The 26,766-nt window shown below is 30.4% G+C and overlaps 1 long non-coding RNA gene across 1 annotated transcript; it reads left to right on the top strand.

The window, feature by feature from the left end:
- Positions 1-7,422: 7,422 nt before the first annotated feature.
- On the top strand, positions 7,423-26,308 carry LOC123290735. Its single transcript, XR_006534893.1, has 3 exons — positions 7,423-7,433; positions 18,868-18,876; positions 26,250-26,308. It is a non-coding gene; the product is annotated as an uncharacterized LOC123290735 (long non-coding RNA).
- The last annotated feature ends 458 nt before the right edge of the window (positions 26,309-26,766 follow it).

The raw sequence follows: 26,766 nt of genomic DNA, 5'->3' as shown, positions 1-26,766 counted from the left end.
AGGGAGGTATGGTTTCGTGAAAAATATTATGAAACTTCGTTGGTGGCTTCATTTCAGTAAAACATTCTACGTTTACACGTACTAAGCACTATCTATCTATCTATCTATCTATATTACTTATTACTTCTTTATATTATTACTTCTCAGTTACCTTAAAAATACCTGCCATGACTGGGTATATATACCCTACCTAGTAGTGATGGGACGATTATTCGCATTCGCATTCGCGAATATTCGCGTATTTTATAATATTCGCATTCGCATTCGCAAAAAAAAAACGATACGAATGTTTTTGACAAAAAAATCATTATCATTTTGTATCATAAATTGCAAAATAATTTCAAACTTCACACATATGTACTTTACTCATATTTTTAGATCACTTTATAATCACTGTTAAATTTGAATGTTGGACAAATGCAATTATAGTAAACAACCTCGAATAAAAAAAAAAACTGAATTTTCGTTTTAATGGACTTATATGGTTTGTTCTTAATGGACTTATACGACGGGCTTTTTTACGCTAATGAAGAAGAGTATGTACTAGCTCAACTTGTTAGGAATTCCGCTCTCGTGGTTACCGTAACCCATGGGTAGGTACCCTGTACTCGTGACTAAGGAATGCAACTAATTTCGTAGAAAAGTTTTGAAAAGTTAAATTTATATTAGGAGAACATGTTTTAAAAATAGTTTCATTTGAAATATCTTTATAGTTGCTGATTCACTTCTTAATGATGTTTTCAGTATTAGAAAACATCTATAAAAATTGTTACATTCGAACCATAATTGCCTGATACACTTATTATTTAACTCATTTAAAATATTTATATTTTTTCGTTAAAATTATTATTTATTGTTATTATTAGCCTGTTTTTAGCCTTTTTTCCTAAGCGGTACAATTTTTGACCGAGAGAATATTTTTCGTCAGAAGTCAACCTGATAAGCTGGAAAAGGAATAAGGAAGATAAGGTATGGACAGAAAAAAACATGCTGGAGAAATAATATATAAGGATTAATTAAGTTAATACATTAGAATTTGTGAGCGCTTCATTTGAAAGTTAGCATTTGCATTCGCTATTCGCAATCGCGAATATTGAAAATAAACATTCGCGTTCGCGAATGTACAAAATTCGACATTGGTCCCATCACTAATACCTATAGTAATACAGGGCATTAATCTTTAATTATTCACACTATTAAACTAATTAATATGAATATAATAAATTAGAATTAGGTATAAAATGAACTACATAATTATAATTCTCTTGATATCTAATGTATTATTAATCACGTTCTGCTACCATTTTGTTTTAATAATATTTTCTATAACATATTGTGATACAAAATAGAGATATAATGTTATATACTTTGGTACAATATTATTTATTTATAACATTATTAATAACAAATGACAGTTATTATCATAACCAACAACAATAAATTAATGTGCTCTAACTTAGAAATATCTAGGTAATTGTATTATATTAGTTGATTAGAATAATATTATACAGGTATATACTATACACAGTGTGAGTCACTGAAGGCATTTCTTTTAATTTAAATTTTCTGTAAACATTGTATTATCTATAAGAAGATTAAAACAGATTAAGAGATGATGCTAACATATGCTAGTATTTTCATAGAATTATATATTTAAAAAAATGAACATTGTTATTTTATCTTAAATTTTAAAGTACTAGCTCCTCAGCAAAATTTCGACCCAAAACAGTGGCGTGCACAGAGTTTATAGACAGTGTAGGCAGAAATTTTTAAAAGCTTCTATAAAATCTAAAATATTGCATGTTTTTTTTGGTTCATCGTCATGGTGAGTAAATGACCGTAGATTGGCTGATTTTATAGACTTTAAAGATTATAATTAAATAATAGCAGTGAAAAAATGGTGGTGTGAGTATACGGATTTTTTTCAAAATTGCGATACTTCGGGAAGCTTCTAAGTGTTTATCAGATTTATCGTGTTTGTTTTTGCGGTTCGAAGAAAATTATGAACATCGTTGTAGCCGGTATCGTTCCAGACGGTTTTATTGTTGGTACATAGTATACAAGGGAAACGAAACAATCAATTGCTGTGTTTGCAACCTGTCAACCAATAATTCGAATCAGATTGTTTTGTGTTGACTTTACGATTGACTTTACCTTTAGTTTGTCTTAATTACAAATCCGGTGTACAACGACATTTCACGATCACTTGTTTTTTGTCATCGAAAAATAGTTTTGAAAACGCATAATTTTTTTTTCTATACAGACACCATCTGAACAAGTTTAGAAGAAAAAATCTTTCTAACTATTAAGAATGGTATATTAAAATTATTTGAGTTCCTTTTATGGGAATTAACAGGGAAAAGAGAAGCCGGCAATTTGCTCGCTTCATCTTGATTTTCTTAAACCAATAAATAGTTATTTAAGAACAAGGAAATCATGATTATTTATGATGGTTTTGAATTAAACCCTTTTAAACCCAGGTGGTGCTAAAAATTAATATCAAAGATATAGAATTAGAAAATTTGGTCGTTTGATAGTTTTGGTTGCTCAAAATAAAATGTTGGTTGATAGAAGTGACTCACCCCATATACAAACCGTGGTTATTGGTGTATTTTATTTATTTCTAAGTACAATCGCCAGACCTCTATTAATATTTTGTAATGGTTTAACATTTTTATAATGTGTTAATCGAGTGGAGTTTAATTGAAAGTCGATTGAAAAATTGAAGTACTACGCTCGACGAAATAGTTCCAAAGTTGCTTGTATTCAGTTTTCGATTTCTACGTGACCCACAATTTCCTAGATCAATTTTTTCTATTATATAAATACGTATTTCGATTACAAGTAGTCATCATCAGTATGAATTAGCTAATCGTAATTATTCTTATTGTGTATGTTACTCGTTGCTAATTTGGTTGCGGACAGCACGTGGTTAGCTAACTCATACTGATGATGACTACTTGGTAGTCGATATACGTATTTATATAATACAATAAATGTATCTAGGAATAACAGGTTGTCTTGAAATATATTAAGTAGAGCAGACTTTTATATGTATTAATATATACACAGGAATTATTCGCAAAATGGCTTGAAACTTAAATTTCTTTTTTCGTTGTTTTTTAAACGTATTACATTAGTAAAAAGGAGTAGACCCACTTAACCATAATCTAGTATTGATCAAATACTTTGATTGGTCCCCAAAGTTATTAATTTAAAGATACTGTATTATTTTGGCGACAATTTTTGACCATTTAGAACGAATTTTTTTTCGTACAATAAAGTTAATTTTAATGGATTTTACAGGCGAAGCACAGGTGATTTTGGTAATTATTGTTTTAAATTAAATACGAGGTATACAAAAGCAATTTGAGATAACCAGTTACCTAGATTAAAGAGAGTCCCAAAACTGTTGCGTTGAAAAAAAGAACAGAGCGGTGTAGAGCTTGCAGGTCTTAGGAGAACATCGCAATGTATATATACTTAGGCAATAGATACTTGGGCAAGCGCTTTTCTAAGTTCAATAATAACGGAGATATTTTAGTTCGGTGTATCAAAATAGAAAATTTTCGCAGAAAAAGCAAATTTTGTATTTTAGAAATAACACAAGTGGAAAGGGTGCTGTAAGGATCAGTGAAGCGCATGTCAGTCAATGAATAACCTCCCAGGGCGTAGAAATATAAGGGATATGAAATCTAAAAACCTCACATTTTACGCCAATTTTAATGTGGGCTTTATTGACATAAAAAATAATGCCAACATACTTATTATAGCAAAATAGCTTTTTGATTTATAAAAAACTGTTTTTGAATTTCACCTTAAAGATCGGCTAGCTTTCAACCAAACCAATTCGGTACTTAGGCAAGCTAATATGTTAACATTAAACTTGATAAATAAATTTGATAAGGAAAAAATTGCAGCGACTATCCCCTCGTGGCACGAACATGACCTTGTGCGCGTTGAAACTACATTGATGTTATATATTAGATAAGGTAAAATTCTTAGTATATACAAGGGAAAAATAATTAATTCTATTCAGCCCGATCTACCAATATATTATAGCACAGTCAGGAACAAAACCATACTTAAAAGATAAACTCAACTTTAAGCAAATCCACTGAATCAGTCAACTAGAAGCGAACACGAAACGTTGTTTCAATAAATTGGAAAATCGCGGAACCAAACTTATAACTAAATTATCATCATCTGACTGTTACACTCCAAAAACGAATATAAAGTAACTTGAAAGTACGTTTATTTACACACTAAAAGTACGTGTGCTAGCAACCTGTGCTGTTGAATTCATATAACTCATCGACATAGAAACAAAACAAAACAAGAAGACGACGTTGCAAACATATCATTTTATCAGTCAATGTATAGAATTTTCTCCCTGCTATTATTTTGTACGTCTACTTATCATCATCAATTCTACTGGAGTAATTCTGTATTCTTTATTATAAAATATCTCGGTCGGATGTGGTGTTGTTGCTATTTTGTTTATGTTGTTTTTATTATAACTATTAGTACAGGAGCTCGCAACGTCAAGAAAACAAGAATTTTAGGTCGGCTAATTTTATGATATGTCGTTCTTCTGGATCTTTCAGTTAGAGCATAAGCCACTGGCTGGCGATAGCGGTTGCGTTTAGTAATGCGCATCCTACCTGTACAGGTAATAATCCTAAATTTTGAAAGAAATTTAAGAGTATAATTTTCAATTTTTGACTTTAGATAGGTTTACCAGGCATAAAATTTTTATTGCCAGACACTTTTATCTTTGCAAAGTATTATCTTTTATTGCCAGACACTTTTATCTTTGCTAAATTTTTGTTTGTTTTACAAAAAATTCAAAGTTATTTTAGTATATCTGTAATTTTAATATTATGTTATTTAACTATGCAAAAGCCTAAAATTAATTTGCCTGTCGTTAATTCGATTGTTTAACCTTGAATAAAAACGAAAAAGTTATGAAAAGTATTACAGTATAATGCTAATAACGACATTGGTATTATATATATCTTAGGTTATAGTCACATCATTGTGTATTAGATAGACGTCAGAATCGAGTGTATCGCCCATTCAGCAGGAAGTGGTTGATCGCTTCCCTAAGATTTGTACAGGAGTACGCTTTTCCCTGATCTGGTTTCCCTAGCAGTCTAGCAAGATAGAATGCTCGAAGTGCTGAGCGTAGCATACGAACAACAACGGATCACGCCGTCTCCGGGATAATTATGCTCCAGGATGGTTGATAGGTGACAGACAGATCGCGCTTTTCTCTGCACCAATGGAAACAAACACTAATTTTGCTGTTGAGGTGACGGCACGCATTTCTAGCTTGTGACCACAAACTAGAAATGTCTTCGCCGTCGCGTGCTAATTGACCCTCTAGTGAGCCAGACAGATATTGGCGAGCATATCGACGATACGACGTCTCACTACACGTTTAAGGCAGGACCAAGCAAACGGGGTCGGAATGTTTAAGGCACGAGTTCCTTATACCGACCTTCCACTTAGCGGTGTTAGACGCCTATACTACATTAACTCGTCCGCCATAAATATTGATCATGTTACTATTTCCTCAACCGTTATATAAATGTTACTATTTTCTCAAATCAGTATGGCGTTCAACCCGATACTGACATCAAAAATCTGATTGCATAGAGACAGATTTTGGCTATCGGGGCCAATTATTGGAAAGATTTGGTCTTTGGATCGGTCGTGGTAAAGTCGCTATGTAAACTACTGGGATTGTTTTTTATTTTAGATTTAATTAACGTAGTCAGGTTTTTGATTTAAGTAATTTTTTTTAGACTTTTCATATTGTGGCACTAAAAAACTCTCTTATTATAGTATATTAAAACTCCCCTGCTTATGTTCATTACTTTGATAGTCGATAGGTTTGGCTAATTTTTGTTATTAGATATAATAGCAATCATTTAACTAATTGAGTTACATTACAATCAAAAAACCGAAATCAATAATGTATGAATGAAACATATCAAGGCATACTAAGTTTAGTCCCAAGTTTGTCATAAAAATATTGATGCTACGAACAAAATTTTTTCTATCATAACTTTATTCCTTCTAGAGGGCACAATATTCAATTTAATGTTACGCCACATAGCTTACTGGCGGGCGATCACGACGCTTTTAACGATACGTTATTTGTCAAATTACGATAAGTCGTTTAGAAGCTAGGTCCGAACAGATGAACATACATATTGGTCAAACACATAACCCTCGCCATTGTATAGTCGGGGTAAAAAAAGAATCATTTTACCCCAGGAAACTAGAGTTTCGAACGTCATACCTTATTTTATCTGTTGTTAACTTATTTTAGCTACACAAAAGTGTTAAGTTTAACCCTTCCAATAGCTAAGGGTGTTGGAAAATATTATGTGTTGAAATGAAAGAAATATTGACAAATAGTAAACAAGCAATTTTTTTACGATATTCACCTTTCATTTACAAGTTTATCAAAATATTTTAATAATTACCATTCTAATAAATTATCACATTATACATATACTTTATTCTATATTTAGTCAGATAACTATACAGAATGTTCGAGTTACATCTAGGCATATAAATATCACGATGTAAATCGAACATTCTGTATTTCCTTTGTGTTTTGTTTTATTAGTAGGCATAAGGTTAGCATTTACATGAACAGTTTGTTTCAACATTTAACCACGAAAAAACCCATATTGAGGCCTTTTAAGGATTAGTTTAATATTTAAATAAAATGACTGTAACTACCTCTCCACTTTTATCCATCCCTCGTCGAAAGTAGGTATTTAGAGCTGTTGAAACAAACACTAAAATATATTCTTAAATACTTATTTTTGTCTTATTTTTACATGGAATGAAATTTACCATAAGTCTCTTAAAAGCCGACTGTAACAAAAATATAGATAAATTATTAATGTTTTCAAATATGCTTTTAATCACCAAAATACCCATATTAAGATCTGTAAATGTGTCAAGTTTGTTTTAAGGATTAACATTCAAACAAACTGAATACACCAAGCAACATAAAATAAAAAAAACATGAACAACATATACAAAATAAGGATCCATGAACAAAAAAAGGGGGTAATGCCTCAAAACCGAATCGACTAAATGGTTTTTTTATAGCTGAATATTTCTCTTTTTTGAAGATATTGTCATTATAAAAAGATGTATGCAAAATCTGCAGTAAAGTTTATTTACATTTTTGTCACAATGGGTTTATGTGACTATAAGGTAGGAGAGAAATTTTAATCTATGTCAAAATAAACACTTTCAGTTTAGAAATATGTTCAATTGTTCGTTTCAACAGATTTAAATTCCAATCATCGGCGAGGGATTAATTAAAGAGGAGAGACTGTTAGTTATACTAGTCCTCAATATCTCATGACAAGTTAACGTAGATAAAGTTTTGTACGATATACGTGTGAGAACGCATTATTAACGTACACCTGCGATTGTCCAATTCGTGCTACGCACTCTTTGTGCAGTTTTCGCGGGCGTACGTTAATAATGCTATTATTCCACTAGTATCGTAAATAATTATCATTGTATGCTAACGATATAAAAGAATCTTTAACATACGCAAGATAATTAGGCATGTGTATGATACTTTGCTAGTTATAAAAGTTGACATAAATGGCAATATTGTTACAAACATTAATTAAGCTAATTAATAATCTATCAAAACTATTTAGATGGCCTTTGATAAATAAAATAATGACCTACACCTGAGGTCAGGCCAATGTTAAGTCGAAAATGGTATTATCTCTCGAACTATGCAAACATAATTTCTATAAATTACAATCGATTCCCAATTGAAGTGAAATGCAAAAATAAATTGGAAATAAATATGGTATTTATTTATTCAAATTATTATTAGACGTAGTAAGAAATATAAATGATACCAATTAACCACCTTGATATCATTTATGTTTGGAAAAGTATAAAACAAAATACAGAAATAGTCCAATATGCAAAGCATCCTTTACAAATTTAAGAGAATAAGAAGATTATTACAAATTTAATAGTTTACGAAAATATTTAATACCAAAATTGATTGTATATGTCAATAAATGAAGATTTTAATATTTTGTATGACCAATTTACACTTGTTTTAACGGAATGACAAATAAATACATGTAGGACGTGTCCGTTTATGTAGGTCATTATCAGTATAAGCAGAGAATTTTAAAACAGAGCTTTTAGTTAGCTCTTTCAACCGAATGTTAGATGGCTCAGCAGTGGGTGTCTGAATTTCCTTTACACTTACCTTTACCTTCACTGATTTCATTGATGGCGTAGCCTCTAGAACAGGTACTGCTGAGATACTATGTTTCTTGTGCCCTCTCTTATAATCAGAGTCCTCACTTTTCAATCCTCGATCATCCTGAGGTATCCCATCCTGCGTCTCAGCAACTAGCATCTTACGTGTAGATAGTTGATATCTTTAGCAGCGGGCTTTGTCTCATCCCTTCGACTCACTTCTTTTTCGTAACCCTGATCTGGGTTTCTTGGGACGTCATATCTAATCTTGCATGTGTTGCAATTTCATATGGGAGAGATTAGAATTCTTTTCGCATCATAGACTGTGCATCCTATCCATATAACAATTGATTCACTTACTAGGTAGCAAGTGAGGAGATCTGCCTAAAGTGCCTTCGTCCATTTAAAGTGCTAAAGGCGGCTGTTATGAGTTCTTGCTCTATTTTATGAGAAATGCCTGAAGACAGTTATACGACGTCAGCAGCACATTAAATCTCTTTGACTAGCTGGGAATGCTCAGTTAATTAATTTGTTTACTCTCTTTCTCTATAAGTAAGGATGACGCCCCACCTTCAGGAGGGCGGAGTTGCGTAGCATCGGCTATGATAATCATGATTATTTTTATTGTTGTAATTTATTTTTACCCGACAGTGGTTATGTTAGCTTAGGTTATATTGGCTGTGTAGCATATATGTGTTTTACTACCTTTCCGCTGATAATTTTATTTATCAGCTCATCAATTACTTTGAGAGGTTGAGTACACCTTCTTAATGCATATATCATGCCCTACACCAGCCCCTCACAACTTTTAATTATTTTAATTTTTGTTGTGACGGCGGGAATCTAACCCGCTATTCTGGGCATACCGCGGACGGAACTGGTTACGCTTTAAAAACTGAGCTACTAGGATTGACTCGTTGTAACTTTAACGGTGTATGTTTGGTGTAAGTACAATGGTTTTAACGTAGGATATTTAAAAAAATTTTATCATTATTAATTTACATTCAAGAATATCAGCGTGCATATAGGTATAAAAAAATTTTGTATTAACTTAAAGAAACCCAATTTAAATAAGCTTTGTAGTCAGACGCTGTCTTTATATATTGTAGTCATACCTTTTATTTATTGAAGCACTTCTGAAAGAATTGTCGATTGATTTCACTGATGCATCCTATATAATCTAATCAACGATTTATTAGTGGAAATCTCATTTTCTTGAAAAACAAGGATTGAATTGATAAGCAGGATTAAGGAAATGTTTTCTTCATAACTTATGTTAGCTAAAATGGACTGTAATACTAGATTAACGCGTGTCATTAAGACAAGTTTTAAATATGATTTTGTCCCACTCTGTATATATACATGTGTATCTCTACTTTTATAGAAAAGTGAGTGAGAAAATAAAATAACAAAACTCAGTATAAAGTATCTCATTAACAATGTAATGTTAGAATAAAAGCACAGAAATTTATCTGCTGGAAGTTTCTCGCTTCTTGTCTTACATATTTTGTACGTTATTATTAAAATCGCATACACGCATCATCATTTAACAACATATATCTAAAGTTACTGGTGTCTCTATCATCCACATTGAGTGCTCATATATACTTTACACGTTAAATATATTTAAGTGATCGAAGAATCATCGTTATTCCTGAATTTTGTAAAATATATTTTGTTTTTCGCAGTGGAATTCGAAAAGTACGGGGCCCTATCGCTGAAAATTTAATATGTGATTAGATTATTCATATTGATGATGACTTTATGGTAGTCGAAATAAGTATATAATGCAAAAACTAATCTAGGATATTGAGGAAAAATCTAAAAATTTAATTTAAAAGAGTGGTGTGCTACTTGTTTCTGTAAAATTTCACATAACGAGTATGCTAATAGCACTAATTTTAATAAATGGTGTCATGATTCCAACACTGCATCCAAAAGCACCCAGATGACTTTGGCTTGAATTATCTTGATGTATTTTGTTAAAGCTGGCAATGATGCCCGTTTTTGGTTGCTCTATGTATATTGCTAGATCAACTATGGTTTCTGCTTGGATCCATCCATGTACATTGTGTCTTCGCTGTCAGAGGAGATAACGCTGTTTTTATATGACGATTTTTCGAACGTTTTTGCTTCAATTGGTCTGTAGAATTCCCATGCTGTAAGTATATGATCACAGATTATGCCTGCAATAGGATTGTTTTCGACCAATTCAAAGGTTTTGGATTGGATCCCTCCGTACACTAGATTGTTCATCTTGGCTGGCAAATGAGTTAATGTTTTTTTCACATAACGTTTTTGCTTCAATTGGTCTGTAGCACTCATATATTGTTGACGTATAATCACAGATCATGCCTACAGTAGGATTGTTTTCGACCCAGCCAAAGGTTGTTTTTAGATTTTTAGAGATCTAGGGCTGTTTCTCAACTTCAGTAGGGAAATTTCCAGCGTTTGCCTCACATGCAATATATGTATGAAGCTGTCGCACGTTAAAAGTGCATCCATTGCCATGGTTGTTGTCGAGTAAATGCAACATATAATACTGCAGCACGCTTTTAGTTTGGACCAGTGGGCCCTCCGACGGAAGGCATAAAGGGCCCCTTCTGCTAAAATTTACAATTTCAAATTTATTTTTTTATTTTTTATTTTTGAAAAATGTTTTGATGAGTCGGTTGTTTAATGGACAGCACAAGTCTAATTAACTTTCAGGGACCCCTGTTATTAAAATAATTGCAATGCTTGGTAATTATTATTAACTAAATATAAAATCAAATAGCTTCTGTAGTTATTCAGTTATTAAAATTTTAGAATTATAACAGTCTGCGATTTTCTAAACGTTTGTTGAACATTTCTGATTTAGCAAAAACGGTTTAAGGGGCCCTTGGATGCCCCCGGGCATTAAAATTCAGTTTACAGTTAACTGACCATCAGTTTCGGAAGTTGAAATATTCGCGCCCTATAAAAAAAATGCAACGTTGAAAATTGTCGATAAATAAATTGTAACCATTTATTATTCATAAAATTCTTGAAACATATACCTATCACTTCCAATTAAACACCTGATACAAACTCAATTCTTGAGTACATAATTCTCTATGGGGGGAGGGGGGGCTTTTTCCCTAAATCCGCTACTGGTTTAGACATATTTGCCATGCATGTTTTTTGTGAGTTTTTGGACATTACACAAATGCGATATATGCAATGATTTGTCTCACAAGGCTTTTATTGCGCCAAAGTCATGTGTTCGATTGTGTTTCCCTCTATCTTCCGAAGAATTTGCATCATATCTTCAGGGCTAGCGACAGTAGTGTGCCAATACTATTTATTTATTTCAAATCCATTCAGTAGTTTTTACGTGAAAGCGTAACAAACAAACAAACAAGCAAGCAAGCCAAACTAAAAATGTCCAAATTTCCGTCAGAATGTCCAAAGAGCCAGCTTTAATGATACGGCTACTTCAACACCCGAAAAGAAATACACTGAGAATGAAAAAGAAAATTTAAATGATTCAACATAAGATTAAACTTTAAAGAAAACAGGAAGCCAACTTTTCATCGACTATAACGCAAACGCGTGCACAAAAACGCTCAAATAAAACAAAATTGTATACAAACTAAGAAAAGCCAAACTTAAAATTTGAATGAAGTTCTGTCAAAAAGTAAAATGTATTTCCATAGCAGCTCTTCTATATATAGTAGTGTCCAATAAACTAACATCCGGAAAGACATTATATTAGGAATGAGAAAGAAATTGGTATTTCACAACTTTCATACTTCCGCAAATCATGTGATATAGGAATGCTTCCGCGAGGAAATATTCGTTGCAACATTCTATGACAGGTACATAAGTAATATTTTTATTGAAGATGCACGACAAAGACTTTTTCTACAGTGTTTCTCATGATCTTGCCTTTGAATATATTCGGAGTTCGTGGACGAGCCCTATTACGGGTTTTTAGACAACATCTTTCAGAACAATTGTTGCAGCTTGTGAATAAAAAAATTATCTGTATTATCGCAGCAGCACTCATTTTTATCATTGCCGTTGGTGTTATATTGTCTTCATTATTCCTGTTGTGGTGATTTTTCGTCCCTTAGCAAAGAGAGGTTGCTTTCGCCAGGTTCCTTTCACCTTGATTTTGTAAGAAACTTTTTGAGTTTGATTTTGTGGTGCTTCTTAATTATTTTGTGCAAGAAAAGTAACGAAAACTTTGAGTTCTAGTACAATTACAGTTACAAATTTTAAGGTGGTTATTTGTTAATTTTATAAAATTATTGATTAAAAAATTTTTTTTTACTTTAAACCGACTATAGTTTTTGATGTCTAAATGTAATATTTAAATTTACATACAGAGGTCATGTGACGTTCCCAGTGGATATTGTAACAATGGTTTCATTTCATATTCAATAAAAGAACAAATAGTATTCTTACAAGATTATGTTGCTGTGGGAACTAAGCTTTGATCTTCAGGGTAGGTTTTTATAGGTTTTCGTTATATGTATTATTCCTTTAGTATTTTATGAAAATTTTGCGGTTTATATTTTAATATATACCTTCCATGATATTTATGTAATTAAAAGAATATTTCCAAGGCATATATAATCATTTTACGAGGATTGTCGTATAATTTTATCATATTATGTTACCTTTAATAAAAAACTACTACGATGTGTTGTTTTAAACTAAATTTAATTATCACAAATAATTAGAACAAACAATACAGTAGGGAAAATTGTGTTATTGTGATAAAATAAGTAAAAAATATTTTATATTAAAAAGAATGACGGTCAATAATGAGTTAGTACGTGCGTGTAGAAAGTTTCGTTATAATCCTTTATATTACCAACTTTGTTTATCTTCTATTAGCATTTTACAAGAAATGATATGGTTGTAAATTGGGTGGGTGGTTCAAATTTATTGGGCTATTTATCTTATTTCATACCGACTCTTATTTCATATCGATTAGTTCTTAAGATAAACTACACAGAAGATAGAATGTATGAATTGCTACTTTTGGGAAGTCTGTCTGAAAAATTTATCAACCGATTTCATGTTTTTATTATGGTTGAATAGAGAATTTTATGTTCTTTCAAATGAGGTATTACAAAGTAAGGGTGCTGTTTGCAATCTAATTTAGGGTGGCTTGGGGCGGAGGGGTAAAAAATTAAATTATCTACGTACCGTAACAACTTCCCAAAACAATAATCACGGTCAAGAGTAATTAAGAGTGGATACTTTTGAAATGAGCACACTGTATTTGTAAATAAAAGTAAATTAACGAATTTTTATCATCAGAATTTTTATTAATATAAATAAATAGTAAGACATTAATTCAAACATAATATCTTAATGAAAACAACAAAAATTCAAAATATTTAGCTGCGAGACCTTTTCATAGGGTGTGTTCGTAATCATTTGGATTTCTTCACTGTTTGTTTAAATTTAAAACTTAAATTCCAAGAATATTATTTTTAATTATTTAATATTCAAGAAGATTTGTAACAAAAAAATAGCATAATTTCTGGGTCATAAAATAAAATTATACTTGAAAACGGTGGGTGCTTGCTTGATCTGTGAATGGTAAAAATTTTTTTGTGGACTTTGTGGAATACATTTTTCGAAAACTAACTAGACGTTAAAAAAAATTATGTTGCTGTTCCGGTACTTTTCTAACACCCCTTATAAACTTATGTAAATGTTTATTTTTATTATCAAACTATGTTGCAAGTTTTGGCCCGAACAAACATACTTACATACATACAAACAAGCATGCCGAGTTAAATAAAAGCTTGTAATAAGTTTTATTTTCTTAAAATTTTCACTGGCATAACATTGTGGATACCAAGGTGTGTATTTTGTACCTATTAGTATTACCGTTCATTTCAAAACAATGTTATTACTGTTTATTATCTTCATATATGAGTGAAAAGCATTACCGATTTAATAACATTAGATAACACATTAGATAGCAAAATTTAGTTTTTATTACTTTATTACTGAGAAATAATGTCTATTTTATCGTTTAGTTTACATCCAGATATTATGGAGTTAATTTGTAAAAAAAATAAATTGTGATCTTAAGAACTATAAAAGTTCGTAGTATAAAAATGTATAAAATTAAGATATGATGACATCAATAGTAATAATGTATAAAATAATTTATGGGTGAAATTTAGATTTTATAATTATCACAAGAAAGCAAGCAATACGATTTTCTTGCCCATTATATCCTTCTAGCCCGGAGTTGGCTGAAAACTTCGTTAGTTTTGACTAAAAACTATCCGAGAAATCTTAGATTTCTGTCACTGTATTTCAAAATCAGCTACCATTTTTTCGCTACTGAAGGGATTCTATGGTGACCTAGTTTCAATTAACGACAATAATAATAATAATAATAATAATAATAATAATAATAATAATAATAATAATAATAATAATAAAAACAAAAAAAACAGTTTACCGTCACTTGACTGTGTCCGTGCGGTAAACTAAATCGGGCTCAGCCCTGCTATGAAATAGATGAGACAATAATAATAATATGTGGTGTGTTGAACAAGCCAAATATAAAAATTCATGTATAGTACAATCTAACATAAAAAATAAAAATTTTAATGATAGACTAAATTTTCCACATCCCTAAAAGAAGTCAACAAAAGCGTTCTCAGTTTATTTTTGAAATTTGCCATACTTTTAGATTCAATAATGTCCTTAGGTAGATTATTAAAAATTCTTATAAAAGAGTTAAATGGGCCGTTAAACATTTTTGTTTTAACAGACTTTTTTCCCGTGTGTTATGTGTATGTTCAACTTGATTTTCGGAAAAATGCTTTGAGAATTTTCTCATGAACATAGCACATTCAAAGATATATAAATAAATAAAAAAGTGGGGCATGTGGAAAAAGATTTAATTTTTCGGTATGTTATGTCCCATATTGTATTCGGTTACGGGTACTCATATGGTATAATAACTTACTTATACCAAGCACTCAATAACCAATGATTTACGTTGATTATGACTTTTGAAACAATATGCCATGATCGAAGACCAAACTACATTGTCAACCAGTCTTCAACTTGAATTACAATAAAATTCCCTCATTTCAATACAAATTCTCTACAGTAAATAGGAACATTTGCTGAGAAATTGTAGAATGATTCTAGGTACATTGTACTACAGGCAAACGTTACTTTATTATGCCGTTATCGCAAGTGCCTACTTTTGAAAATATCTTAAACTTTAGTGTTATCAGTTTCATACCCATGACATGACATTTTAGTTTCAAAAAATGTATCAATCATTTTTGGTCATACTTGTCTTATGGAGTTTGAAATAATTTCTTAAAAATATGATCCGTATACTACTTATTTTGTCATGTTTAACGTCATATTATTTTATCATAACAACTATCACAGCCAACAATCAAATCAACAGCCAACACTATAAAAGTTTTTTTAGCTGGTTTTAGGAAGGTGAATAAAAAAAATTTGTCCCGGTTTAAACCAAATTTTACCATTTCCATTGAATTCGAACCTACTTCTGGAAACGAACCCGATGATATTTTGAAGGCCTCAATTTAGTGTCGTATAAGTGTTTACTGACTATTGGTATGTTGTCAGGACCTGGACACGTCCCGACGTCAATTAATCAACCCCTAAGTTATAAACTAAAGTATATTACCGGGGGTAAATTATTTATAGTTGTAAGAAAAACAAAATACTTTAAATTTATTGTTAAATATCCAATTTCTTTTGCCTATTCAACAAAAGAGTAATTTTCAAGAATGTTAATATTTAGTAAACAAACAGCCGTTTTGACCTGATTCGATAGAGTCAATATAAAAAGGTATGCAGATTATTAGAACATCAGACAGTGATTATAGAAGCTTAGAACAACGGATACAGGCATACAGATACTTGAATGTACCAGTATATGTCTATACTAATTAAATATCTAAATAATCTACGTCTAGAATCTATATTATTCAGTGTAATATAAGAATTTTTGAAATTTGAAAACCCTATAAAAAAATAACTACTAGTCAACAATTGCAATATTTTGATTTAATTGGAATCCTCGTCAGCAAAAATGCTTGAGTCAGGTCAATAATTAAATTTATTGGCGTAAGTGTTAGAATCCCTGAATAAATATAGTAGTGGAAACTTAAAGCCTTTGTAACCGAAGGGTACACAATAATGTACTAATGTCCGAAGTAGTCCAGCTTACTATTAAAATTTGGCAAGCTGGACTATTGGAATAATAGACGGTTATAATTTCTACATACAGGGTGGGTCATTTAAATCTATAATGGCTAATAATTAGTTTTGTAGTTAACCAATTAAAAAATAACTTAAACAATAGTTTCAGAGTTTGATGGGGCATACGTAGTTTGCGTGTTTTCCTACGTAGTGAAGCTTTTATAATCCAATTAATCTACGAAATGGATGGCAGAATTGCTATCAGAAAACAAATACAAGTTATAGAAGAAAACAAGCAAAGAAACATAGCGTTTTTTGTTTACGGCCAATCAATGGCTAAGTTAACCGAAAAAATTCGCAAAAGTTAAAAAAACGTTTTCTTGCGATTTAAAAAAAAGGTTGTCCTCCAATGCATAAATGGCGGTGACTCAATATGCGAGAGAGATTACCGTGAGTGAATGCCCCCACCCTACGTGCGCAACAGCATACCTTGTCTAATTCTACCATGGCTATAATCTTAAATTCATATCGATGCATGGATCGATGGCATCATATCGTTATGATATTATCTTGATATGGATATCTTGAATATACATATAATGATAATGGTATTTTACAGTTGCAAGTTGTCAATATACACAAGGGAAGGAATATAACACACCTCATACCTTACAAATGGGTTGATAATAATAAAACACCAATAAAATTGTACGGAGAATATCACTATGTTGATCTATGAAGTAATTCGATAACCAATATTTTATTACTGGTAATTAAACATAGAACATCCACAATTAGAAAAAAGTATATATGTCACCGTGTTTTGTAAAAATCGTTATTTTATAATAAATCTATCTATATTGTTAAATGTCGATAAATTAAGTGCTAACAATAATTTTTACAATAGAACGTTTTTGTTTTCGTTATGTTATAAAATAACAATGGTCAACTGTCAATTTATAATATAACGATTATAAGTCGTTCGTTGTATTATAATCTAAGGTTGCATCCAGGAATTTGTATTCATATGCTTCAAATAGTTTAAAATATGCTTCAAGTCGAGTTTATTAAAATACAAAAATTAAACAAATAAGTTATTTAGAGTACCTATGCTGTTTATTATAAAAAATAAATCTTTCAAGGCGTGAACAATTTTGTCGAGTCGACCATGGCCCGTTGCAATATGTGTTTTGAGTATTCGTTGGTAGTATTCACTGCTTGGAATTATTAAAGACTTCCTTCTCAATATAAACACTTTTTCGTTACGAACAGTCATGATATTATATTTTTTAGAATGATTGTATTATTTATTCGATGGTCGTTTTCCCAGAGCTGTATTCAAATTAAATTATTAGTTTAATCACGTTTTTCACTTGTTCAATTGTCCATTTTGATTTCTTGTTATTTTCCTTATGTGCACTGTAGTAGTTTTGTATGTCTATGATTAACTGTTTTTTATCAACGTAATTGTCGGTATTTATCATTTGATTTTAATGTGAAACCCCAGGCTCTGCTTCACTCATGGTCAATAATTTAAAAAAAGGTAAATTAAATTATTTTATAAGTAATTATTTATATGTATTTTCCACACAAAAAACTAAAGAAAAACGTACACAATATCAGTCTGTAAATTTATGATTTGTAAATATTATATAGAATAAAAACTTTTTAAACCAATCAGCGAGGACTTACAATTGGACTGGTTAAGATTGTTATTTATAATACTAGCTCGACTCGTGCGAAATTCCGCTCCCGTAGATATCGTAACCCGTAGCTAAAAACAACAAACAACAAATTTCGTGGAAAAGTGGTGAAAGAAAAAAACAAAAGCTCTTAAATTAATATTAGTAGAACATGTATTAAAAATAGTAATTATATGTCTAGAGTAGTAGGGAAGCATCTATAAAAACTAACATATTTGTCTAATAAACTGATTGTTTAAGTTTATGATATATTTTCGTTCAAAATTATTTCTCTAGCATGTTTTTTCCTAAGGGGTACATTTTTGGACTATGAGTATATTTTTCTTTAATCCTAGACATAGTTATCTTGAAAATGAGGGGTGAATCTTGGAATTTGATAAAGTGAGTAATAAGCAAAATAAGAGTAAGGCAGAAAAAAAACTTGCTAGTGTAATATAATTATATAAGATAACGAAACCAAAAACGTTTTATTGTAAAACTTATTGTGCAGTCACAATTTATCGACATTTTTAAATAGTAATAGAAACGATTTTTACAAACCCGGTGACATATACATTATCTGAAACTAGTTTTAAATGGTTTGGGATATGATATAACAGCTATACATTTATTGTCTTTGTTTATAGGTTTTACAATGGAAGCTGAGAGCATAACTAAAAGTGCACATTAGTCTGTGTAATATAATGGTAATCAGGCATCGTTTGTGTGCAGTCGAATGAACAATTTTTACGTTTAAAAAAAAAAAACGTTTTATTCCTGAAAAAAATCGATAATAGCGGAAAGCCGTTAGATTTTTACCTCGTAATCCAAGGATAGTCAATGAATCTTTGTAAAAACTGTTCGACTGCCTTGTTAAAAGTGCAAATTAAAAAGTAAAAAATAAAAAATTGTGCGATCTTGTTCAGGGGATGGGGGTCACCCCTTCTCGGGGGTGGAAAAAATTATGCTAAAAATGACAGCAGAAATCGATTTAGGAATGAATTCTAAGCAAAACTTGTAATTGAAACATATTTCGAAAAGTCAACACTGTCCGAGCTATTGGCGATTGAAATTCGGAGTATTTAACGTCAAGTAACTGAAAAATTTGACGATTTTTGAAAAAGTATGTCGTAAAATTTTTAAAGTACTATAAAAAACCTTGAAAATTAATTAATTAAAAATACACTAAATAACATAGCATGATATGAGGATGATTATGTTATTTAGTGTATTTTTAATTAATTAATTACTCTCATAATTGATCGATAAGATACCCAAATTTTTTTTGATTTAATAATATGTATCGTTAACTACAACATACTAAAAATTTGGATCATTTTCTACTAATTTATTTTTTTCTATTACTGGTGAGGGATCCTCCTTAATGTGAATAAAAATTATAAAGATTTATAAATAAAAATTAATTAAAATATATATTAAAAACAAGTGAAAACAAACAATTGACTGAGTTAATTGTTGTAATACCATGTATAGACAGTGTTGATTACTCTGTAACATTACACATACATACATGTCACACACATATAACTGATATATCCATATAATACTACAATTTGCTCATAATTTGCGCTCTCATGGGTGAACAGTGACGTTTACGAAAATATGTTCAAACAAAAGTTGTTTATTTTTTTATAAGGAACATTTTTTACATTTAATTTTTTGTTCTATCTCTAACCTCTAACGGTTTACAAGTAGAGGTCTACGGACTCAAGACCCAATTGACCTATGTTGCTCATTTATGAACTCGACCTCATTTTTTACTTCCCAAGCACGCTATAAAAATTTCAGTTTAATGTCTCTTTTCGTTTTTGAGTAATCGTAATGATAGACGGACAGATAAACGACGGACAGACATACAGATAACCGGAAATGGACTAATTAGGTGATTTTATGAACACCTATAACAAAACTTTTTTCATAGTATCAATATTTTTGAGCGTTACAAACTTGGGACTAAACTAAGTATACCTTGGTATATGTCATATACATGGTATAATAAAATGTAATTATTGGAAATTTAGTATAAAAAATATTAAATGAATATATGTGAAAAATATATATTTTAAATATTTATTGTTAAGAATTAAAACGAAGAAACTTTAAAATATTATGAGAAAACTTTAAAAGAAAAAATACTCATTGAAATTTTATAAACTTTCATATTTTAAAAATCAGTTAATTAATATCAATAACACAAACACAAAAAATTGAAATCAGAAGTTTTCTTAGTATATTTACAATAAAATTCTAAATCAACAATGATGCTGTGCATAGAACTTTAAAAATTTATAAGTGATTATAACAAAAGTTTTTAATAATAATAAAAAAGATTAAATTTCATTACACTCAATCTTCAAAGTTTATTGTTCCAACATTTCATACAAAATTTTCTTCATAAATTTCTCAACAACACAAAATTGTAGCAGTACTACCCCTGAAACTTAACCTGCTTACAATACACATAGCCCTGGAGCCCGTGACAGTAAAACTACACTTACATGGATTTCGAAATTTCGCATATGAATACTATTTAACGATAGGCACAATATGAACTAGGTTTGCCAGGGTTTATCCTGGCAGAAATACTTTCTGCCAGGACTTTTTTATTTTTTACTGGTGTGACAGATATTTTGCTCAAGTTTTCAGCTGTCACACCGAGATATTTAAGTAGAACTCAAAACGAACAAATTAAAAATAATAATAATAATTCCGCGATAAGGGTAAAATTTTATTGGCTTTATATATTAAAAGTGTGACGGACCGTTCAGCCATAATAAGAACTGTCCCAAGCAATTTTCCTGAAAGTTAAAATTTTAAACAAAATGGTAACTTAAAAATTAATTTCCATGAAAGTGCAAAATACTTGTAGTTATTAAAAATATAAAAAATATTTCTGTCAGGATAAACCCTGGCACACCTAGTCCATATTATACGTATCGTTAAATAGCATTGATTCATATACGAAATTTTGAAATCCGTGTAAGTGCAGATTTACTGTCACGGGCTCCACTTTTAACATAGCTCTTTGTTTTCCATCAAGTACAATATATATTTTAAATAAAATAATCTTTTTTAGAAAGTTTTTAGAAAGATTGAAATTAAACGAAGAGAAACATTAGGTTAGTTTTCATAAGACATAGTGTACTCTTATGTATTATTGGAGCATATTGGATTTTTGTTGTTATATAAATAATAAACAAAACAAAATACGTTATACACTGTTGTAAAAAAATAAATAAAATAGAAAATTTATTGAGAACCAAATTAAATTTGATGAAAATAATGACAAAATTTCCTTTTATCAAGTGAACGATGATGAATTTTGTATAGGAATTGAATGGTATATAAAATTGTAGGATCTGAATATTTCTAGATACCAAAATTGTTACCATTGTCGCTTCTATTATAAAAAGCATTTTATCCATCTCTCGTATGACTACATTTTCAATTTGTTTTCAAATAAGTCGTAGTACAGTTTTAACGTCTTTACAAAATACAAAACATTCTTAGGGATTTTTGTTTTTATAACTGAATTAAGAAGGTAAATTGTTTGCTTTTAACCCATATAATCGAAAAAAATTGGTATAAGAACCAGCCCCAATAGAGAATAGAGTATAGAGAGAGGTAGCTTTCGAAATTTTCCGAAAATTTTGTGAAAAAATCAACGTCGGCAAAACAAGAATTTTAGTATGGATGATTTTATGTTATGTTGTTTTTCTTGCTCTTTCAGTTAGAGTTTGAACTATCTGGCTGGCGATAGTGGTTGCCTTTAGTACTCCGCAGCCTAAATGTACAGGTAATAATCCTGTACATTTTAGTGTACATAAAGTATTTTAGTGTGTCTGTAATTTTAATATTATGTTATTTAAGTATACAAAAGCCTAAAATTCAATTAATTTAAAAAAAAAATTCAATAGAATTACATAAGAAAGTAAAAAAATGCTGACTACCGGTGGATTCGAACTTGGAACTATTATTCACAAAAATAATATAAAAAATTCCGGTGCCTCAACAACCGTGGCCATCTAACAAACATGAAAAAAAAATAATATAAGATATATACCATAATAATGTCATTAGCATTGCATAGTTTTCATAACTTTTTCGCTTTTATTCAAGGTATAGCAATCGAATTAACGTCTGACAAATAAATTTTAGGTTTTTGTATTCTTAAATAACATAATATTAAAATTACAGACATACTAGTATACTTTTAAAATTTAGGATTATTGTCTGTACATTTGAGCTGCGCAGTGGGAAGCTGCCAAACGCAACCACTACCGGAAGCCAGATTGCCCAAGCTTTAACTGAAAGGGCAAGAAGAACAACATATCATAAAATTAGCCATACTAGAATTCTCTCTCGAAAACATTGCGAGCTCCTTTACTAATAGGTTTGGTTATTTTTTGTTTATTAACGTATTACTATCCGTCTTTTTTCTCAAACACCTATAAAAAATCACTTAGCCTTTTCAGACGAATATAACGATACCTTAACTAATTTAAAAACAAATATACCCACATACATACATACAACATACGCGCGAAAAACATAACTACTCCTAGACAGTCGGGTAAAAATAACAACTGTTATTGAATTCTAAAAGTTTCATGAAATTTTTTAAGGCTAAACAAGCGAAAAAATGCGGGTTTATTACAAAAAATGGTAAAAAAACATAAAACCAAGAACATCTATTCAATATACGAGACTCGTAAACCAAGTTTTTGTTATTATATAGGGAAAAAGCTTGAAAGCTTTTTTTTTTTTTTGTAAATAAAGACTGTACTATCTGTATACTTACAACTCTAATAATCTTTTATGGCTAATAATGATTTTTCGGTGAAATGAGTTTCGTACATTGAATAGATAGATTTTTTTAAGAAGAAAAAGAAGAGTAACATTGTTGTCTTTCATTCATGTAAAAACCATGCACAGCATAATGCCTTTTAGGCATTATATAATAATATCTATTATATATAAATGTACTATGTATCGATTTTAAGAATTTTGAACCAACTATGTTTTTATAATAAATGGCTAGCAATGTTTTACGGCAAACAATTTTTTTGGGCTAGCCTAATTGTTTCACTAATTGTTCTGACCTACAAAGACACCATTGTCAGGGTAACGGCGTGGTCCTACTTGAAACGTCGATGAGACGTCGCATCGGAGAAGATTTAACAGAGGAAATATTCGCCGAAATATTAAAGTATTTGTCACTCCTACTAGAGTTATTAGCTCGGGATAGCACAGACATTACTTATCTGGGGTCACAGGATAGAAATGCATGGAGTCACCTTACCAACAAGATTAGTTTCGCTTTTCACTGGTGCATATAAAAACGTGATCTGTCCGTAACTTTAATTGTTCCGGAGGCCTTTTGCATTGTAGTTCGTATGCTACGCTATGAATTACAAGCATTCAACCTTGCTAGACTGCTAGGGAAACCATATCAGGGAAAGTCGTCTTCTTATACAAGTCTAAGAAAAGGGAGCAGCTCCTTCCTTCTGAATGGGTAGCACACTCGATTTTGCGATTACCGCTCTATCCACCGAACTGAAGTCGCGATTTTGAGGCGGGGATAAATGGCGATGGGGAAACGAGGATTAACGGTGTCCACTGAATGACATCTATATCGAACATCTAACCGAAAAGAGACCATAGGTACCATGATCAAAATTTGTAACCCGCTCACAGGTTCCGGGTGGTCCGAACATCTGAGCCACTCCTCTCCCATAAAATGTAATAAATTGTGGTCCCTGTAATATGTGCGTGCTGTGTGTTCTATTTTATTCTGTTATTATAAACTGTGATATGACACTTTCATTTTTGTTTTTTTCTAAAATTTATTTTAAATATTTATAAATAATTGGTTTTAAATGTGTAGTCCTATATTTATTTACTTTTTTTATTACCTAATTTTATATTGTATTTTACTTAACTACTACACTCTGTTCGATTATGTCCTTATTTCTTTCCCATTCATTTTCTAGTTTCGCAAAAATCAGATTTTAATATTTATAATTTGGATACGGAAAAAGAAAATGATATGCTCAAAAAACCTGAAAAAGTCATCAGTCTTGGATTGGTCATATTGATGACCGATAAATAAAAATAAAGTTAATAATAATAGGTACCTATTTTAGTATGGAAGAAAATTTGTTCAAATTTTTTAATGTCGATAGTAATGCTGTAATAAAATCTTTGTGTAGCCTTTTACACGAGTACGTCGTGTACTTTTTAAACAAAAGTGTATACACTTTTGTATAGAATATCTTTCTCGTATATATATATATATATATATATATATATATATATATATATATATATATATATATATATCTATACTGTATAAAAAAGATACATATGTATTGTGTATATGTATATGTATATTGGGGGTAGCGGGATTACGTATACATAAAAAGAAATATCATGCTCTATTTAAAATTTCAGTTTAATATTTCTTCAATTAAGGGTTTTTGGAAATAATGACCCAAATAAAAATTGTCCTATTTGAAGGTTGGCATCTCTGTCTCCCACATCTCAAATTTGACCAATCTGTTATGGTGGCACAAAAAATCTCGAAAGTTATTCCTCATGAAATAATTAACAACTTTTATGCGAAATACCTTTACGATACATTCAATAGAAATTGAATGCAAAAACCAGTGTGAATTTGTTTTTGCATTCGACTTCGATATAGAAGACCAGGAAGTTAAAATTTGTCTTTGTTACTAACTTTTTAATCAGGGTTTACTTTAATTTTTCTATCTGATTTTCGCCGAAAATAACAGGTTTACGTAAAAACTTTTCGAGCAAAAAAAGTTTAGTTTATGAGGAAAACCTCCCTAATTAAAATTTTCCTAGTAATAGTTATGAATATGTGTTGTTTTTATGGCTACTTTAACATACAGATTGAATTTGAAACCTAGATGACATATTTTTCTACGAATAGAATTGTTACTTTTAATTGGGTACCCTTTAACATGCATGTATTGCATATTGTAGTAATTGAATAAAAAATAAGGCATATTATATTTAAACGATTTTGACGGAGACGTAAGTGTATATTATTCAAACTATATATAAAAGTAGGAATGAGTTTTAAGGGTCGAGGTTATCATGATATATATATAATAAGGACAATAGTACTAAAGCATGCTCTATATTTATATCGTTCTTTGTTCCTCTTACCAGTATTGATCCTTTTATAGTTATATAGAAATTATAGTTATTTCGCCTGTTGCATTTGTATTATTATTTTTTTTTTTTTTTCCTTGAGAATATACAACTGTCTAGTGAAAATTAATTAACCACAAAAGTACGAATATAAAACTGAAATTTCTAAACGTTTAAAAAAAATTTTATATCGACGTTCTATATATTTAAAATAGGTAGAACGCCTTTATGTACCTAATCATTAGGGCTTCACACAATGCGGAACGTCAAAATGGTCAAAAAAAAAGCTCAAGGAAATTTAAAACACTTAGTCGATCAATTTTTCCAACAATAAAATTTCAACACAAGTTAGACATTGATAATATTGTAGAGTGTTACCCTTCATAAAATCAGAAACATAACAGGAGCCTAGCAGTGCTCTTTTACAAGCCGAGTCCAAATAAAGCGTTTTTTTAATTTATAACTTAACTTTCGTTTTAACTAATAGCCTCACTAAATTTAAAGGGACAATATCAAAAACATTAAGGAATTTATACAAGTAATTAAAAATACAATCACTATAATTTGTCGTTTATCGAAATATGATTGAATCCTTTACAAATTTATATTCAATACATTAATGCATTTATGAGCAATTTGCATCTCTCCTCACAACAAGTATTTTATTATTGATTTGACTAGAACGAAAAATAGGAGACACGTAATTGGTTTTTCAAATAAGTTTGGAGAACGAAATTATGCAAACCAATAAGAAATTACGTAAATAGTATTTTTTTACTTGTTGTTACAATCAAGTTATTAGGTGCTAGAAAACGGTTACTGACTTCGAATCAGCAGTAAGCTCTTAATGTAAGGATAGTTAAAAATTATTGCAATTTAATTAACTGTGAATTTTAGTATAAACTCCGGTCGCTGAGCCAGTTTTCATGGCCGATTGAGTTCCACGAAAACGACCTATGATTTTCGTCGTATTTTTTTTTGCCGATTTCGAAAATCAAGGTCCTTTTTTCATTATCGAAAAATTTTTCAAAAATAATAATTTGAATAAAAGTAATTCAAATACTTCGAAATTTATTTTTTTGACATTTTCGTTCATATCTCGGGTTCTATTGAAAATAGGGAACTCTCAATCCTTGTTTTCGTGGAACTCAATCGGAAACAAAATCCGGCTTAGCGGCCGGAGTAGTAGGTACCCAAAATAATGTCATCACCAAATAATAATAATTTCAGCTTTCAAGTCCTATTCATTGAAAAACATCGAGCCCATTCATGTTTCTGGCAAAGATGTATCTCACTTTGAGAAACATCGATGTTAAAGTAAAAGTAGCCGTCATTTTTCAACACAAAAAGGAACATTATAACGCATACAAATTTCAAACAGTTCAATTGAAGCTTAGTTTTATAAGACTTGTGG

This window comes from Chrysoperla carnea, chromosome 1, assembly GCF_905475395.1.
Source record: "Chrysoperla carnea chromosome 1, inChrCarn1.1, whole genome shotgun sequence".
Taxonomy (NCBI): Eukaryota; Metazoa; Arthropoda; class Insecta; order Neuroptera; family Chrysopidae; genus Chrysoperla; species Chrysoperla carnea.
This window is presented reverse-complemented; position numbering and strand designations above follow the sequence as displayed.